Source organism: Pyrus communis, chromosome 7 (assembly GCF_041283825.1).
Source record: "Pyrus communis isolate YQ-2024b chromosome 7, ASM4128382v1, whole genome shotgun sequence".
In the NCBI taxonomy this organism is placed as follows: domain Eukaryota; kingdom Viridiplantae; phylum Streptophyta; class Magnoliopsida; order Rosales; family Rosaceae; genus Pyrus; species Pyrus communis.
In genome coordinates, this window is record NC_142571.1 from 29,833,155 (window position 1) to 29,852,117 (window position 18,963).

Here is an 18,963-nt window from a genome sequence, read left to right on the forward strand (position 1 = left end):
CCGACTTTTCGTTGTTGGTTATGTTGTAAATAAAGTAGTCATCAACTGGTTCTTTCCCGGCTTTTCAACGTGTTAAAGCAACTGATATAAAAAGCTACTGTTCATTAACGGTTCCTATCCGGTTTTGTCCCTCATTCTCTTCATCGTTTTTCAGTTTGGTGAGATTGTACGGTGAATTGCAGGATTGGCCACTTCTGCCTGGAAGGAGGCTTCAGAAGTTCTGAAACCTTACTTTTTCTCCCATGCTTCCATTTGTCAGGATTTCTATTTGCTTCCAGTGGCTTCCAATTGCTTCCATTTGTCAGGATTTCTATTTGCTTCCAGTGGCTTCCATTTGCTTTCATTTGCTTCATCTCTCCTGAAATGATAAAAAAAAAAAAAACCTGCGTTCATCCAACCCTAGAATTGTGTATCTCTGTGAAGCTAGATTTGTACACGTTTTTTCTGTTGTTTTGCAAGGAACCAGAGCCTTTCCATGCTCGAGCTCCACAGGTATGGCACCGCTCTTTTACATGTTTTTGCTTTGATTCGAGTTTTTTCCAAGGCCGACGTGGCGATTCTCTGCGAGGATTGCAATGGGAGAGGGTGGCTGCTCTGTGATTTTTGCAAAGGGCAGAAAACGAATGTGAAATCCGAGACAAATCGAATCTACGGCAGATGCCCATCTTGCGGAACTGTGAGTTTTGAACTCCTCCTCACAAGAGAAAGCCCAATAACTTTTTGTTTCAGAGGTTTGATTTTGATGGAATTTGAAGTGAAAGAATTGGTGCTTAATTTTTAGGTTTTTTTTTTAAACATAAATTAATGTGTTATAGGCTATGTCCGAATAATGAAGGACCTAAGAGAGCTTTATTTGGAAGTAGAAGTCAAGGTAATTGTTTGCTCCCAATCCTCATCCTCTCTTCACGTTTTTTCTTTTTAAAGTAATTTTTCCACCCCTTAAGTTTGCAGGTTGATCCTGTTGTTTCATTTTGTGAAATAGCCTTTGTCAATCAAATGCTTTGGTGAAACATCCAATAAGAAGAATAAAATAACTATGGTAAGAAGCAACCTAATTTCAGAAACCTTTTGTGGATTGCAGGGCCATTGGAGAGAGGACTTGTTGAGGACATTGAGAATGTATATAAGCTACAGTGTTCGTTTCTGCAATGCAGGTTGAGTATGATTTCCTAGATTTGATTTGTGCCTTCCATCGTGTTAAGTCGGTTAAATGTACTATTTGATTTTTTGGGGTTGAATAATGCCATCTGAATCTCGGGTTTAAAATTTTTGTAGCCTTGAGTTGAACTTGATCCAGAGCTAATGCAAATGGCTTTTTATTATTCCTATATATAAATTATGACTGTTGAATTTTTTTTTTTCATTTATTGATATCATAGTTTGTCATTGTCTGTCCGATTCATTCATGTAAAGTACTACTGCTAACACGATGGAAAATGAGCTCTTATCGGATATTCTATGTTCAAGTAATTATACAATGTCTTTTCTGGAAGTTACATAAACTTAGACAGCTTTGTAAAAATATTTGCTCCATTTTCTACTTAATGTTTATCTTAGTCTGTGGTTATTTATATGTTAAAAATATGGTCGATGGTTATATTTTTACTCCCGCAACTATGTGCGGATAAAATTTACCAGTCATAAATGCTAAAACTCAGTTTTCCCTATAACACTGTTCATCACCAGTGTACGGACGGAAATGCCCCTGGTTTTTTCTTTGATTTGCCATATTGCTGCCTGTTTTTCTTCACTTTACCCATTTATGTTTGATTTTGTCTCTCGCAAGCTTTTGCTTCGCTCTGTTTTCGTCTCGCTTTCTCCGTGTTTGATTCCGAGTTCGATCCTCTGTTTTTTTGGGGTAAAAAATTAGGTTACATCGTTTTATCCTGATTTTGCAGTCGTCGGGGAAAAAATTTCACGGTCTTGGTCTCTGTTATCATCGGCGATCCCGAAGTTGGGACTGGCTTTTTGGCGAATTTTTGTCGCTTTAGCGGCAGAGCGGTTTGAGATTATTGTCCAAGAAGTCGAATTCGAGTCAGTTATGTTCTGAAACAGCTGTATGTAAGTTTGTGTTTCTGATTTCTGTTGTTTGGAGGAAACCCTAGCAATTTCGTTTTGTGGTGAGTTGTGTTGTTCCTTTTTACAATTTCTGTCTTTTATCATTTTCTATTATGTAATTAAAATGTCATGTCCTACTGAAAAAATGATATCACTGTTGATGACCCGCAACATCGGGCATCAGTGCTAGTTATATCTATTGCGTTGATCAATCTGTTATGATATCATACTTATATTTTGAGAGAGCAAATTACGAACAAGATATTTGGTTTATCATTTTTGAGTGTTGCAAAAATAGAGGAAATAAAACATTCTACCATAAATCGGTACATCAATTAAGATATTTGGTTTATATCATTTATTATTTTTTTTTTGTAGCAGTTTAACAATATTTTAGTGGCCCTTACCACTACAATTTAATTGATGATTTTGCAGCAAAAAACATGAAGAATTATCTCTAAGTGAAACTTCAATGTACTTTTTGAAGGTTTTAGTTTCTTAAGATTGAATTGATTGTTAGTGATGGTTTTTTTTTCCAAAGCTTTCTTTACTTATTATGTAATGATATTTGAAAATTAGCATGAATTTTAAAGTTTGTTTCACTTTTAGTTATTGCTTTCTAGCATATTGTAAAAAAATAAATTTGGAGGACTATCTCAAGAAGACTCCCTTTATAAATAACTTGCGAAATTGTATTTTTCTTTAAATTTACAAACAAAAGAAAGAAGCATTCCAGATTCTTAAATCTAAATTGGCTGCTGATCCTGAAAAAGTGGGTAGTGCTGTCTTATGTACTGTCTATTTGCACTTTAATTGTACAATTTTTTTAATAGAAGTAGGATTCACTAATACATATGAGTTTGAGATAGTACAAATAATTGAACAAATAGATAATAAGTAAAACTAATGAAAAAGGTATGAAAATTTTGAGTTTTAACGATAAAGACAAAATAAAGGGTAAAGTGAATAGTATTAGGATTGATTTTTTAGTGTAAAAATGTGGTTTTTCGTTAAAGTGAACCGTACCGTGGACTATTTGTTAAAACTTCCCGCAAAGAATGGGTTTCGCGTTATTAAAGGAAGGAAAATGCACGACAGATGCTGAGCTTATAAAACTAAAGGTATTCTAAACTCCTTAAATCTTTTTATATGATGTCTATTAACTAATATGCCTGAAGAATGCTTTCATTGTTTTATTTGTCTTTAACTAATAACAGTTCTTCCAGGTTTTTTATATTATATTAACATTAGTCTTTTTCATTAAGGTTCAAGCCATTTTTAATAAATAAAATTATTAGAATTTTTTTTTTTTGGTTAAGATTCAAAGTTTTGAAATCTTTTTTATTAATATTCCATACAAAACATTATAATGAAATGACAAGCGAAGCAACTTAGGTGAATGGCAAGCACATAGAGAACGAAATTGAATAGAACTTTAACCCAAATTCCAACAGTATGTTGAAGTTGTTTGGACAACTGGTGAATTTGATATATCCTTGGTAGATATTGACCAAGAATGAAGATATTCATAACCTTTTTATGTTCCACGTATCCAACACCTCTTATATGGTAAAAAGTAAATACTATTAGCAGCTAGAGAAGAGAAATAAAAAGGAGTTAGAATTTCCCTAATTACATCTAGCTGGTTGAGAATAGCTGCACAAAAAAGATTAGAGTTGAGTTTCCCTTACTTGTGGGACGGGAAGAAGAGCTAGAAAATCATTTATGATGGAGAAATTGAACACTGAATTTCCTACCCAAATTTCTGGTATTTGGTTCTCCAAAAAAAAAAAATTCTGGTATTTGCAGCCACATTAGCCCTCAACCTTTTTTTGCATTAAAAAATTAACACTGATGTAAACTTTAACTATAGAAGGCACAACGAAAATGATATCAGTGAGTGATCGCAACACAAGAACAGTAGTTCTCAGCCTTTTGTCTATTTGAAAGCACTAGTTATCTTGATCAATGCTTAAAATGTACAAGAACAGAGGATCTAGTAAGACGGCAAACACACATGACACTACAAATATCGTACTCCACATGGGAAGTAATTTCCCCTTTTCGTCACACATTCCCTCTAGTAGGGCATATAATGCCATTGTAATCGCTGATTTGCGATGTCCTGCAACATATCTTGAAACGACACAAAAAGAACAAATTGCATCCATCAGAATCATGAAGAAACATAAAAAGATCCGGTAGGATGTTGTTATGAGCTTTCTTTACTGTGAAGCATACATAAGGCAGAGGGGATGTTGAGGGGAGCAAAAGGAGCAATCGCACAGGACCTCAAATTTGAAGGGCCCTCAAAAAATTTTGCCATCTAAATATATATATGATAATGCTACTATATGTATTAAAAAAAATTGCTTTTATAAGCATAAAATCTAATTGTGCACTCCTTATAAGTGTAAATATTTTTCTAAATTTATAAATTTGAAGTGCATAATGAGATATTTGAAGTGCCGATATAACAAAACCCTAAAAAACGATTTTTTTTTTTCCTCCAATTTATTACATAATAATGTTATATATTCAAGTGAAACTTTGCAGTTAGTGTTTTTTAAGCTTCTTTTTTTTTTTTTTTTTTCCCATATTTGATTGTTTAAGTTTGAAGTGCTTTTGATTATTTAGTGAAAGCTATGCTTGTAAGTCTTTTTACTTGTTATTGAATGATATTTGTAAATCTACAATCAGTAAGTCCTAAAGTTTGTTTTGGAATTATATTAAGGAGGGGTCGGCCCTTTTATAAATTTTGTACAGGGCCTCCAAAATCTCAGAGACGGCCTTGACATAAGGGTTGTGTCATGTACAAGGATATGCATATGAGAGTTCATGAGAAAAAATAAGCAGACAGACGAAATGCAGAAAACTAAATGCTCGCCATTTGAAAGCGTAAGGTGATATTAAAACACAAATGACTTGCTCCGAAAATAGTTATCGTTGTAATGGTTACTGCCACTGTGAGAATTGCTTCGATTGTTGTTAAACCGATTATTATGGCCTCCACCAGATGAATTGGAGGATTGATTAGAATAGGGTTGAGATGGGGTTGGTGGTCGGTGATTGGTAAAAAGAGCCGTATGAAATGAAGTAGAGGAATTAGTGAGATGAGGGTCTTGAGCTTTGAAATCAAGAATATGAGCGCGAAGATCATTTAAGGTGGGGAGACGTGTGGTCTGGATAATGACAGTGCGAAGCATAAGATATTCGGGGCCAAGTCCATGGAGTATGGGTGTGACTAAGTACACCGGATCCACTGGTTTATTGATGGCAGCAAGAGCATCTGCAATTTGCTTGGCATGAAGGAGATATTCATCGAGACATTTACAGGAGGATTGGCTGGGGTTTACGGGAGAGATAACCTAGACTTAGGATGATAACATGTGAAATAATATTTCCTTGTATTGATTCATTTCCCTACAACTTATTAAACTTTTTAGTCTAGAGATTTGTGGACATGACGGAGATGAGAGAATCTCACTAATTAACACTTAAATTGCCCCAACGCAACATATGAGTGAAGGTTGTGCATGGATCATAATGACAAGTTACACCCATACGATCGATAAAGTATTTTGACCAGCCAAAGCCAGTACAGCTATGAGTCCCAGTGTTTGATACAAAGTTATATTTGAAAAAAAAATTATTGCAGTCTAAATGTAAAGAAGTACTAACCCCTCTGCCTGGTTCTCCACATCTCTGTTGGCCATAACCACTCAATCGAGTTTATGACACTCCGTGATGATCAGTAATTCAGTTTTCCCTGCTAGCCTGACAGTAAAAGAAATTGTGAGAGAGAGAGAGAGAGAGAGAGAGAGAGAGAGAGAGAGAGTTTAGCTACATGGAAGCTCACAGCAATGGTACCTGAATGGCTAAGTTTAGGAGGCTTTCAGTTTATAAGGTGGATCAAGTAGAGAGAGAGAGGGCATTCGAGTGGCAGAAACCGAAGTTTGGTAGCATTCTCTGCAGCAAATAGCTGCATGTTTCATGCAGATAGTGTAGTTTTGTGTAATTTACCTTATTTAGTAATATGTGTTAACCAACAAAAATATAGAGAGAGAGAGAGAGAGAGAGAGAGAGAGTCGAGAGTTCTAGAGAGATAAGTAGAAATCTGTAAAACTTTTGTGTATTTTCTTAGTCATTAAGCAAGTACATATGTGAGTATTTATACACACCTCAACCTCCTTAACAAACTAACTGCCTAACTAACTTTCTAATCTTCATACAAGTGGCAATATCCTAGCCTTACAATATATCTCTATCATCCCCCCGCAATCTCATGTTTGGATGATCCTAACATGAGATTGGTACAATGAATACAAAATAATGGAGCATTGAGCCCTTTGGTTAGTATGTCAGCAAATTGCTCTTTGGATGACACAAACTGCACCATAAGCTTGTTTTTGGCAATTCTCTCCCAAACTAATTGCACATCAATTTCAATGTGTTTTGTCCGTTGATGTTGGACAGGGTTGAAGGACAGTGCTATAGCAGAGAGATTATCACAAATGAGCACAGGAGTTGCAGGTATTGGAACATGCAGGATAGTGAGAATTTGTTGGATCCAGTCAAGCTCAGCTACAGCGGAAGATAAAGCACGATACTTGGCCTCAGTTGATGAACGGGAAATTGTTTGTTGCTTCTTAGAGGACCATGAGATAGGATTATTGCCTAAGAACACAGCCAAACCTGTTGTAGATCTTCGATCATTGAGATCACCCGCCCAATCAGCATCACTAAAAGCATGTAAGGTGAAATCTCCTTTGGAGTAGGAGATGCCAAAATCCATAGTACCTTTCAAATACCTCAAAATCCTTTTGACAGCGGTGAAATGAGAAACCATTGGATTTTGCATGAACTGACAAATTTGATGCACATAGAAAGCAATATCGGGCCTAGTGAATGTGAAGTATTGGAGTGCTTCCACTACACTTCTATACAATGTAGGATTAGAGTAAGGCTCACCATCATTCGTAAGTAATCTTTTATATGGGAGACAAGGTGTATCACAGGGCTTTGACTCAATCATTTCTGCTTTGACAAGTAAATTCTGCACATATTTCTGTTGTGATAGAAACAAACCATTAGCAATCTTGAAATTTGAATTCCCAGAAAGAAGTGAAGAGGACATAAGTCCTTGATATCAAATTCAGAAGTCAAGTCACGGATCACTTGTTGTATCTCATTAGTTTCCCTTCCTGTGATGATAATATCATCAACATAGAGCAATAATATCACAACATTTGCACTAACAGTTTTCACAAATAAGGAGGAATCAGAGTAAGTGGTATGGAATCCCAACTGAGGCAAAAAAGAAGTAAACCTATCATTATATGCCCTTAGGGCCTGCTTCAATCCATAGAGAGATTTATGCACTTTACACACCAAAGATGGATTCTGGGGATCCTCAAAGCCAGGTGGCTGAGCCATGTACACTTCTACTTGCAAAATTCCATGGAGGAATGCATTCTTGACATCGAGTTGCCGGAGGAGCCAATTGAAATAAGCTGCTAGTGCTAAAACAATTCTCATTGTGGTGGGTTTAACAACCGGGCTAAAAGTCTCATTGTAATCAAGACCAGGTTCTTGACTAAAGCCTTAGGCAACCAATCGGGCTTTATGCCTTACAATAGACCCATCTGAATGCCTTTTGATTTTGAAAATCCATTTACACCCCCACCAAGTTCTTATTTGCAAGTAAAGATATTAAACTCCATGTTCCTTGATTATGCAAAGCATTGATTTCCTCCTTCATTGCTTGAAACCACATTGAACTCTTAAGAGTAGATTTGTATGATGATGGTTCACACAGAGACAAATCAATATCTTTGGCGGCAACAAGTGTAGATAGGAAAGCCTTTTTCTTAATGATGCCATTTTTACTCCTAGTTTGCATAGGATGTAAGTTTAATGGTGGTATGGAGAGAACCACTTGCAAAGTATCAGTACTATGATCAAGTGCCACAAGGATATGAGATGTGTCTGAAACTGCACCAGTAATGGACTTAGAGGAACTTTGTGACTCAAGTGAGAGTGATGGATTTTGGGATATAGGTGGAGACACTACAACAGGTGGAGAACTTGGTGGTGACTTATAATGATTTGAAGTATGAAATGGGGATAATGATGGAGGGACTGCACTTGAGTTAATGACTAGATAAAGTAAGGTGATCATGTTTTACGATGTAACCACAGGAGAAGGAGAAAGACCATCAAGCTTATCAGAAGGAAAAGATTTGTGTTGAGTTTATGCCAATAAATCTGTATAAGGAAATTTATGTTCACTAAATACCACATGTCTAGACACAAAGAATTTATTTTGAGAAATTGCATAACAAATGTACCCTATGCATAGCCCAAGAAAACACATTATGTAGTCTTTGCTTAAAGTTTAGTGGAAGTATATGGTCTTAATAAAGGATAACAGGCACAACCAAATCTTCTTAAGTGATGAATAACTAGGACATCACCATATAAGACCTCAAAGGGAGACTTATTAGACAATATGGGAGTAGGCATCCTATTAATAAGATATGTGGCTGTTTGACATGCAAAAGACCAAAACTGACAGGGTATTTTGCCTGTTTGTAACAATGTGACTGTGGTTTCAATAAAATGCCTATGCTTTCATTCAACCATGTCGAGGATAGTTTGATTTTTTCTTTCCGCCACACCATTTTGTTGAGGGGATCTTGGAACTGTCAAAGGTCGACGAATTCTATTGGCTTCACAGAATTCTTGAAATTCCTTCGAAGTGAATTCTCCTCCTCGATCAGATCTCATGGCTTTGATCTTGCAACCACTCTATTTTTCTATAGCGGCCTTGAACTTCTTGAATGCTCCAAAGGCCTCTGATTTTTGCTTTAAGAAATATACCTAGGTTTTCCTTGAAAATTCATCAATGAAGAGAAGGAAATAATTATTTTTACCCAAAGAGCTTGGTTCTGTTGGACCGTACACATCGGTTTGAATGAGCTCGAGTGGCTTTTGGGCTCTTGTGGTCGACTCATTTGGAAAGCTTTTCCTAAACTGTTTCTGTCACATCCTAACCCGGGCCCCCACCACAACCCGGGCTTGACTCCATTGTAGCACAATATTGTCCAATTTGGGCCCCGACCACGCCCTCACAGTTTTGTTTCTGGGAACTCACACGAGAACTTCCCAGTAAGTCACCCATCCTGGGATTGACATTCCCTGAATACCAGGATAGGCACGTGTCAGTTTCCCAAGTAAACATCCTTCGCAAACTTGATCAGGATGACTGATGCATGGTAAGCCTCTCACCATCTCCTTGTTGGATAATAACTCCAGTCCCCCAAAGTTAAGGTGCCCAAAACAAAGATGCCGAAGCCAGGATATGTTTTTGTAACATATCTTGAGACATTTTGCTTGAATGTTCATGGGAAACATCCCATTCTTTAACATTTTTATCTTGACAATTAATCTTCCTTTGTCATCTCTAAGAAAAAGGCTATAATTTTTCATGTGAATATCATAACCTTTTTCTAAAAGTTGACCCAAACTCATAATGTTGCTTTTCATATTGGGCACGTAGTAAACATTTGAAATTATTTGATGACCGCCATTTTTCAGGGGAATAAGGATGTTACATTTTCCTTTTACGGGTATTTTGGATTCGTCTCCAAAAGAAACGTTGTTACTCACTAATTCATTGAACTTAACAAACATGTTTTTTCTTCCGCACATGTGGTTGCTGGCGCCAGTGTCAAGGTACCATGTATAGTCTTGGTCTCCATCATTGTTCTTGCATGCTAGTAGAACAATGCCATTCTCTTCTTTCTCTTCTTTCACATAATTGACCTTCTCATCAGGTCTGTTGCTTAGAGCTTTACATTCCTAAGCATAATGCCTAAACTTTTGACAATTGTAGCATTGAATTTGAGATTTTTCATACCTTAAGACTCAAGTTTAAGCGTCCTCTTCCACGACCTTTTGTTGAGCTTTCTCCTCTTTCGTAGTTACCATGGTTGTTGAAGTTCCAACCACGTCCACGTCCACGTCCACGTCCATGTCCACGTCTACGACCTTGGCCACGACTTCTTTCGTACTGGCTTCTCTCGTTGTTGAAGCTTTCTTCTTTCTTCTTTGGCTGGATATGCATCTTAAGGAGCTGCGCGTCATTCCCTTGCCTCTTCTTATGCTTCTCTTCATATTCTTGTAGCGAACCCATTAATTGCTTTATACTAATTTCTTCAATTATCACGACAATGTGCTTGAATTTGGGGTCCAACGAGCGTAGTATCTTCTCCATCATTCTAACATCTTCTAACTTTTCTCCGTTTCTTTTTAATTGATTGAAAACGGCTAAGACTCTTGAGAAATAATCGGAGATTGATTCAGACCCTTTCATTTGTAGAGATTCGAATTCACCTCTTAACACTTGAAGATGAACCTTTTTCACTTGTTCGGCTCCTTTGTAAGAGGTTTGAAGCTTCTCCCATGCTTGCTTGGCGGAGGTTGCACTTGAGACCTTCTCAAAGCCATTGTCATCTAATGCTTGGTATATGAGGTAAAGAGCCTTCTTGTCTTTCTTTCTTGAATCTTTCAAACTCTCATTCTAGTCTTGGGTTAAAGTAGCTTCATCTTCTGGCTCACTGTAGCCTTTCTCCATGACTTCCCAGACATCATGTGCTCCCAAAAGGGCCTTCATTTTGATACTCCAATTATCGAAGTTGTTGTTGCCGAGTACTGGAACTTGGAAGGCTGCCATAACGTTGCTAGCCATAGCTCTGTACCACTTTGTTGGGGCTTAAAAAGACTTCATTACTTTGGAGATGTTTATCTCACAAAGGAGAATGTAATCCAGCGGAATTGATTGGCAAGAGAAAGAAAGAACACTCAAAGTATTATACAAAATTTTTATTCTCACACAAACTTAGTACAAGAGGAAACACTCAAACACTCTTAGAAGCTTTGTTGCTTCTTCTTACTTCTTACTTGACACTCTCACTTCTTACTACTTGTTCTCTTGGTTACATCACATAGCTTAGCACCTCACCTATTTATAGGCAAGGTTTGCCAACTCACCTTATTTCTAGATCTTTCTAGCTTTTCGTAATGTCCACACAATTTTACAAGACAAGATTACAATTCAACACTATTGTCATCCCCTATTTTAGCCAGGGACGGAGGCGGAAGTCATTGCGCCTTGGTATTGGAACGAAGAAAAGCAGAAAGTGTCATCTTCTTCGACTCTTCAGGATTGCAACGAATGAGCAAATCCCGATGTGATCTGAGTGGGGAGACTAAGTCCTTGGCCATGAGCACAAATGCTTCTACTTTTGTATGACATTTGACATGTTCGCTGGAGACTGGAACTTTGGTGAAGTCTGATGCCCAATCGAGAAGCTCTTCCCCGTAAAAGTCACCTTTCCCGAGGGGCTTGATGGCCATTGATGAGATTCCTTGCCCAGCATGACTATCACTCGACGTGTAGGTCCACATTGTCCCTTCGATAATCAACAGCATGCAATCGAGTGGATCTCCTGTTCGAAAAACGAAGCTGTTCTCAACGTACGTCGCTGGCTTTAGATAGTCGCACATGATCTTCAACACTTTTTCATCCATGTCTTTAAGCATTGGTATCTGTAGTTTACATACATAGGTTAATCTACTGTACTCTTTAATTTGAACAATAATTTTGTAATGAATGTAACATTAACCTAGTTTTAGTAATAACAATGTGATTCTGTGTTGTTAACCTAACTTAGCATTATTGTATAACTATGGACTATAAACTTTAAGATTATAGTGCAATCTTCTCATTATTGTAATTCAAACATCGAATGTTAATGTCATTTTGTTTTAAAACAATGTATTCCCTAAATTAATGGTGAGAGATAGAGGTTGAGGAACATACTTTCTTAAGTGTTTTTTTAGCTTCCTTTATTTTTTCACGTTTTCCTCTCATGTCCTCCGTTTTTGTAGCTCCCATCTGCATAAAAGCCTGTCTCGCCACAAATCAAACAATTACTTAATATACTCGAAGAATGATCTCCGCAGTCCCACTCCCAAACACAGAAAAATTGTCGAAAGTTAATGTACAGAGAGACTTAATATACCAACCTCCACGTTTCCAATGAGATATATAAACAATAGCAAGCCAATGACTGAAATGAGAATCGCAAACAAGTTTTCCCACACATACGTACTTGTGACCAGATTTGTCCCAAAATTACTGCAAAATATTAGACAATGTTGCCGAATTAGATAATCCCAAAAAAAAATTTCGTTACATATTTTTCTGAAAATTGTTGATTGCCAATGGATATATAATGTACCTTAGATTTCGCAAGCCCCACCAGAAAGAGTATAAAAACTTCTTTCCGAACTCTTGATCTGGGTTTTTATTTTTAAGGGAATCGAGAAACATTCCAAAGTTAAATGGAGCTGAAGCACCATCTGGAGTATCCAACGGGCAACGACCATTTAGATATGTGGTCATATTTATTGCAGTAGTATTCACAGTAACCAACGAGCAATTTTGGTTTAGAGGTCCGATAGTATCACTATCACAGTACAAAGTGTCCTCACATTTACCAATACAGTTTACACAAGCCTCGTGCCAACATGATGCCACTCGTTGAATAGAGAAAAAAATACCAAAAAGCTCCGAGTACCTAAACCCATAACATGCAAACACAAAATCCTAGATATTAGTCTACCTGTTAGCATGTAAATAGTTAATCTAAAATTTTCTCGTAATTAACGAATGTAATATCAATTGTAATTAATTAATTTAGAATTTCTACCACATATGGTTTTCTCAAAGCCTATATTTATTGTAGACATTATACGTAATTAATCAAGAAGTTATATATTTTTACCAAAAAAAAAATCAGGAAGTTATATTTCTACCTAGTATCATTCCTCCACCAGAGTCTAGCGGTCTAACCATATCATCTTTTATGCAGACAACAAAAAAAAAAACTTATGGTCGTTCTCTTCTTGTAGGACTTTCTCACACCAACAATAAAAAATAAAAATAAAGAACAAATCACAGCAGCCTTTACTCCCTTATTGCAGTCTCACTCCTATAGTTTTTAGGGTTTTTGTCTTGATTCTTCTCTTTTCTTTAATGGCGTCTTCAACCTGTCATGCCTGAACTTCCTTGCCTCAATTCTTCCAGCACCTCACAGCATACCCAAGTCTCCTGCCCGCACCGTTTTATAGACCCGACTCAGCTCCTTCCTTCGTCAGCGCTCACTTTGCTTCCCTGCCTGATCCAAATTATTAATCCAATGGGTTGTGATTTTCACACAACCTTAACTACTTTTTCTACATCTCTTCATATTTTTTAATACTTAATTGGTATCTTACTATTTAATCTTCCATATATACCCCTTCATATTTAATCTTTCATTAATTACCATAAAAAAGTAGGAAGGGTATATATGGAAGATTAAATAGTAAGATACCAATTAAGTATTAAAAAATAGGAAAGGGTATGGGAAAAGTAGTTAAGGGTGTGTGAAAATCACAACCCTAATCCGATACCGGAACTCATTAAATGATCGGACAATCTTCCATCTTTCATGCTCCTCAATTTTACAATAGCCCGATTAATGTTTATTTGGGTAATGGTGAAACATACAATGTTATCTTTATTGATATCGTTCATCTCACTCAATTGGTTCTATTAAATTTCATCTTCGTAATGTATTTTTTTATTCCTGAACTTCGAAAAAATCTTCTGTCTTTGCTCTCTTTACTCAAGCAAATCTTGTCTTTTTTTGTTTTTGCTTCTAATTTATATCAAATCTATGACTTAGGTACTGATTTCTTGCATTTTCAAGGGGTAAGGATGGGTTTGTCCTCTGTCCCTGTCGTTTACCGTCTCCGATGTCCACCATGCCTTTACCGCTATTTCATCATCCACTTAGCACCAATGACTTGGTCATCCTTCGTCGCCCGTCATATCTCGCTTAGGTTCTGATATCAAAATCGACAAATTTTTTGTATGGGATGCGCTCTTAGCAAATCAAGGCAATTTTCTATTTATTCTATTACTAATAATCGTGTTTTCTCTTTATTTTATATCATTTACTCTAATATGTGATATCTCTTGTTGCTTATATTATTATATTTTATTCAATGATGGTTTTTTTCCTACTCCTGGATCTATCTGAAACGAAAATTGGAAATCTTTGATCACTTTAAAATCTTTGTGGCTATGGTTTGTAATATCTTTCATGCTACTATTCAAGTTCTCCAAAGTGATAAAGGTGAGAAGTATGTTAATCAATGTTTTTCTAGTTTTTATCATGAGTTGGGTATTGGATAACGCTACTTTTGCCCCCGTACTCCCAAAAAAATGGCTTGTCGAATGTAATCATTGCCATATAGCCACCTTGATACAAGCCTTACTCTACACCGCAAGGCTCCCTCGTGAATTATGGGCTAAATATGCCATCACAACCGTCCACCTCATTAATCTTCTTCCTACCTCTCTCCACACCTAATTTGCAGGTACAAACCTCCACCGAGGGCCCCACTTCTGCCAGATCCAGACTACTTCTTTTGTGCGGTGCAGTCCATGTGTCACGTCTGGCCCACTTCTACCTACTGAACTACCAGTGTGTGACCCCTCTCCTAATTGCCCCGGTCCCACCGAGTTCAGGCCCCCACTGTCCCAAACAGCCCAGCGCGCCAGCCGTCATCATCAATACGCTAGCTTTCGCACCAGCTCGCCCCGTGCCGGTTTCCAATGCGCTCACTTCAAAGCCAAGCCCAGCGCTCAATACACATTTCATGCGCCTCAGCAACCCACGTTCTTTGTTTGTTTACCCTCATTAATTTTTCTTGGATTGGATTAGATTAAAAGTTAGTGTAGTTCAGTATTTGTTAACATAAGGGATTAATTTTAATGAGATTAAGTGGGACTCGCATGGACTAAAAAGCTCGTTAGGGGATCTTAGTGAAAGACCCCAGAAAGCGTCGGACTACTAAGACCGTTTTCCGGGTTTTGCCTTGATATATCTTTTGTTGTCAATACTGTTGCTCAATTCACAAGTTCCCCTCGCGTTACTCATATGATTGCAGACAAACTGATTCTCTGCTATATCAAAGGTACTATGGATTTGACATCACTTTGACTCCTTAACTTGCTTATAATCTGCTTATTCTCACATAAATTGAGCGAGTTGTCTAGAAACTCACCACTCCACCACGGGCTACCTCATTTATCTTGGCACCAATCTCATCTCTTGGTGCTCTAAAAAGCAATCGACAATGTCTCGATCTATCGTTAAACTTGAATATAGGTCCCTTGCTCATCAATGTGCTAAGACTACGTGGCTTTATTTTCTTCTTCGCGAGTTTGGTGTTCGGCTATCCTTTCCAATTCTACTTCATTGTGACAACCTCAGTGCCACCTATCTTGTTACTAATTCAGTTCACCATGCTCGTACTAGCAGCATTGAACTTTATCTTTATTATCATTTTGGTCGTAGAAATGTGGCTCTTTATGGTCATCCCATTTGTTACATATCTTCTGCTAATCTTCTTACTAAAGCTCTTCATCAACTGCACCATGGTGTACATTGTTTCAAACTCGTCCAATCAGGATTGTCCAAATTGCAAGGGATGGTGAGTGGTGGTGGTGGTTGTGTTTTTTCTTTCAACAAATGATAATATCTACATGAAGAGGAGTGAAAGAGTGGGCAAAGCCTCACAATGTGGTTCAAATTCGCCTTTGGCGTCGAACCTAAGACCTCTCACTTACAAGTGAAGAGGAATACCACTAGACCGTAGTACTAAATGGCATGGTGGTGGTGTTAGGATAGAATTAATTAATCTAGAATCTTCTCCTTAATTAAGGCAACGTAATATCAATTGTAATTAATTTAGAAATCCTACCACATATGAGTTTCTCAAACCCTATATATTATAAACGTTCTACATGATTAATTTAAAGAGTCATATTTCTAGACAATCATTTTCGAAAACAACTACATCGGTCCATAAACCAACATTAGTAATTAACAAAGTATTAAAATATAATGACAATTAAGTTAAAACTTACATGACCGGCAAGAATGTAGAGAAACAAGTTGAATAGACCATTAGCCCATCTCCCATTCATCCTTTTGAATGCCTTGGCTGACAGGTGAATTCGAAGAACCCTCGGAACATATTGACCGAGAAGAAACACATTCACAAACATATTGTGTTCCACAAATCCTGAGCCTTCCCTTGGGTAAAACATTATTATTATCAGCTGCAGAAAATTAAAAGATAAACAAGGGTTAGGACATAGAACCATCAATTTCAGCTTGCTACCCAAAAAAAAAAAAAAAAAAAAATTAAAGTTTAGTTAATTTCTCTTACTTGTGGGAGGGGAATAAGAGCTAAAACGTCAATTATGATGGATAACATATTCTGAATTATTTTCCTGGCATATTGAATCAACTCTCTAGCTTCCCATTTCTTACCGGAATTTCCCCCGGTTGTTTCACTGCCTCGGACTGTTCATTTTTCGAGGTATTCATTTTGAGGGCTAAAATTTCACATATCAAATGCCCGAGGAAAATGACATCCGTGAGTGTTCGCATAACAAGAGCAACAATTTCCAACGTTTCGTCCGTGTGAAGGCACTTTTTGTCCTGATTGACATTCACAACATAAAAGAACAAAGGATCCAGAGAGACAGCAAATGCACATGAGATCACAAATATACTGTTCCACATTCTAAGGTAAGTCCCCTGATCCTGACGCACATCAAAAATCATCTTTATTTTTGTTATCCTGGGAAACACGCAACAAACAACGAATAAAATTCATATGCATTCACCCTAAATCCTAATAATGAGGCCCTCGAGCTAACAAATTAAACAAGATAAAATGAGATATAAATTCGATTCTAATAGCAGCTATTAGATTTATTTCAGACTTCTTCGCTAAAACAAGTATCCGTCCATAACGTAGCATAATAATGAATAATAATAATTTTCTAAGATTGCCTATAATACTTATCTCTATTAATCTCTATTAATTAATAAAAAAGAAAACTAACCAAAAGGGCTTCAAAATTTTGAATGTTAACCAAAAATCATATACAAACTTTATTTAATGATAAGGACAAAAAATTAAAAATAATCCAACCCAACCGCACGTAAGCACGCACCAACCAATTCAAATATCAAATCAAGCATTTGCTGTAACTGTGAGCAGATAGAACTGATAAGAAGACTAACGTGCAGTGCAAAATAAGCAGTGGGAGTAGTACAATGAATGATGAGATGGAATGGATGGATGAAATAAATTATTTTTAAAACATTTCATTGGGAAGGAAAACGTGAGAGTGAAGCTTCAATGACTCTTTTTTCTTTTAGAGAGGGAGAGAGAGAAATCTGTTTACGTACAGAAAGAAAGAAAAAAAAAAGTAGTAATTTTTAACAGAAAATCAACAGTGCAAAAGCAGCACCCAAATTAATTTTTAAATATTTCATCGGGAAGGAAGAGAGGGAGTGTGTAAGGAAGAGAGATTGTGAGGGTAGAGCCAACCAACTCCTTTCAAACTGACATCAACAAACTCTAAAAAAATTTAAAAAGAGAGAGAAATTTGAGAAAAAATATATATATTGCTGACATCAATATATGACAATAATTTGTGAGAAAATAATTTAAAAAATAGTGATAGTTCTAGTGTTCAATTTTAAGAAATAGTCAATGTTTAATTTACAAAATAGTTAGCTTTTTGTTTAAAAAATAGTCAGTGTTTAGTTTACGAAATAGTGACAGTACTAGTTTACGGAACAGTGATAATACTAGTGTTTGGTTTGAAAAATAGTCAGTGCTTAGTTTACGAAATAGTGATAGTACTATTACTTGGTTTAATATATATAGTCTATTGTGTTCGGTTTAAGAAATAGTCAGTGTTTAGTTTACGAAATAGTAATAGTACTAGCCTTCAGTTTAAGAAATAGTCAGTATTCAGTTTACGAAATAGTCAGTGTTTAGTTCAAGAAGTAATGATAGTATTAGTGTTCCGTTTAAGATATAGTTAGTGTTTAGTTTAAGAAATACTGTTCAGTTTAAGAAGTAGTCAATGTTTAGTTTACAAAATAGTGTTTGGTTTAAGAAGTAGTCAATATTCTGTTTAAGAAATAGTCACAGTATTAATGTTCATAAAACTAAATAATGAAATGTTTCTTTATTTTTGATTTTTTAATATTATTACTTGGTTTGTTCTAAAACAATTGAAAGAATAATCAAATAAACAAATAATAAAATAAAAATAAAATGTTTATCGAGTGAGGTAAAAGAAGAGAGAAGAGTGGGGAAGGTGAAAAAATAAAAAATAGAAAAAAAAGAGAAAAAGTTGATGTGGATGGGTGAGGTGAAAGAAGAGAAAAAAATGAATGTAAACATACGAATGAGGGAGAGAGAGAAAGAGGTTGCACGGTTAAATGAGGAAGAGAGAGTGTGTGTGTGTGTGTGTGATGTGATATGTTGTCCTGCGCGTCAGTATATGTTTTTTTTTTTTTTTTTTTTTTTTTTTTTGTTTTTCTGTTTTGTTATTATGTAAAACTTTTGTCTTTTTTATTAAATAAAGTTAGTAGATGATTTTTGGTTAATTAAAAGTTTTGATAAGCTCTTTTCATTAAAGTTCCCTTAATAAAACCATATTTGTCAACCAAAAGAGGTGAAAAGACTACTTAATATTCTATCACACAAAAAAAAAAATGATGGACAATAATATAATTTCACAAGTTCAAATTTTACTTTTTTTTATTGAAACCTCACCTACAGGTGATGTTAAAATACCTTCAATATTTAAAATAAAAAAATAAAAAACCAAAAACAAAAATCTTCCACTCCCCCCACGTTCTCTCTCTCTCTCTCTCTCTCTCTCTCTCCCCCCCCCCTCTCTCCTTC

The 18,963-nt window shown here is 36.2% G+C and overlaps 1 long non-coding RNA gene and 1 pseudogene across 2 annotated transcripts; one reads left to right on the forward strand and one right to left on the reverse strand.

Annotated features, from left to right (window-relative positions):
* The first annotated feature begins 1,158 nt into the window (after window positions 1-1,158).
* Window positions 1,159-5,508, forward strand: LOC148696039 (uncharacterized). The gene is made up of 2 exons (XR_015964251.1): window positions 1,159-3,179; window positions 4,825-5,508. It is a non-coding gene; the product is annotated as an uncharacterized LOC148696039 (long non-coding RNA).
* Window positions 5,509-10,929: 5,421 nt separating this feature from the next.
* Window positions 10,930-17,022, reverse strand: LOC137734563 (cyclic nucleotide-gated ion channel 1-like; annotated as a pseudogene). Its single transcript, XR_015964255.1, has 6 exons — window positions 16,414-17,022; window positions 16,109-16,303; window positions 12,366-12,704; window positions 12,151-12,262; window positions 11,945-12,031; window positions 10,930-11,670 (listed from the first exon to the last, which is right to left on the reverse strand). The product of XR_015964255.1 is annotated as a cyclic nucleotide-gated ion channel 1-like (transcript).
* Window positions 17,023-18,963: the final 1,941 nt, after the last annotated feature.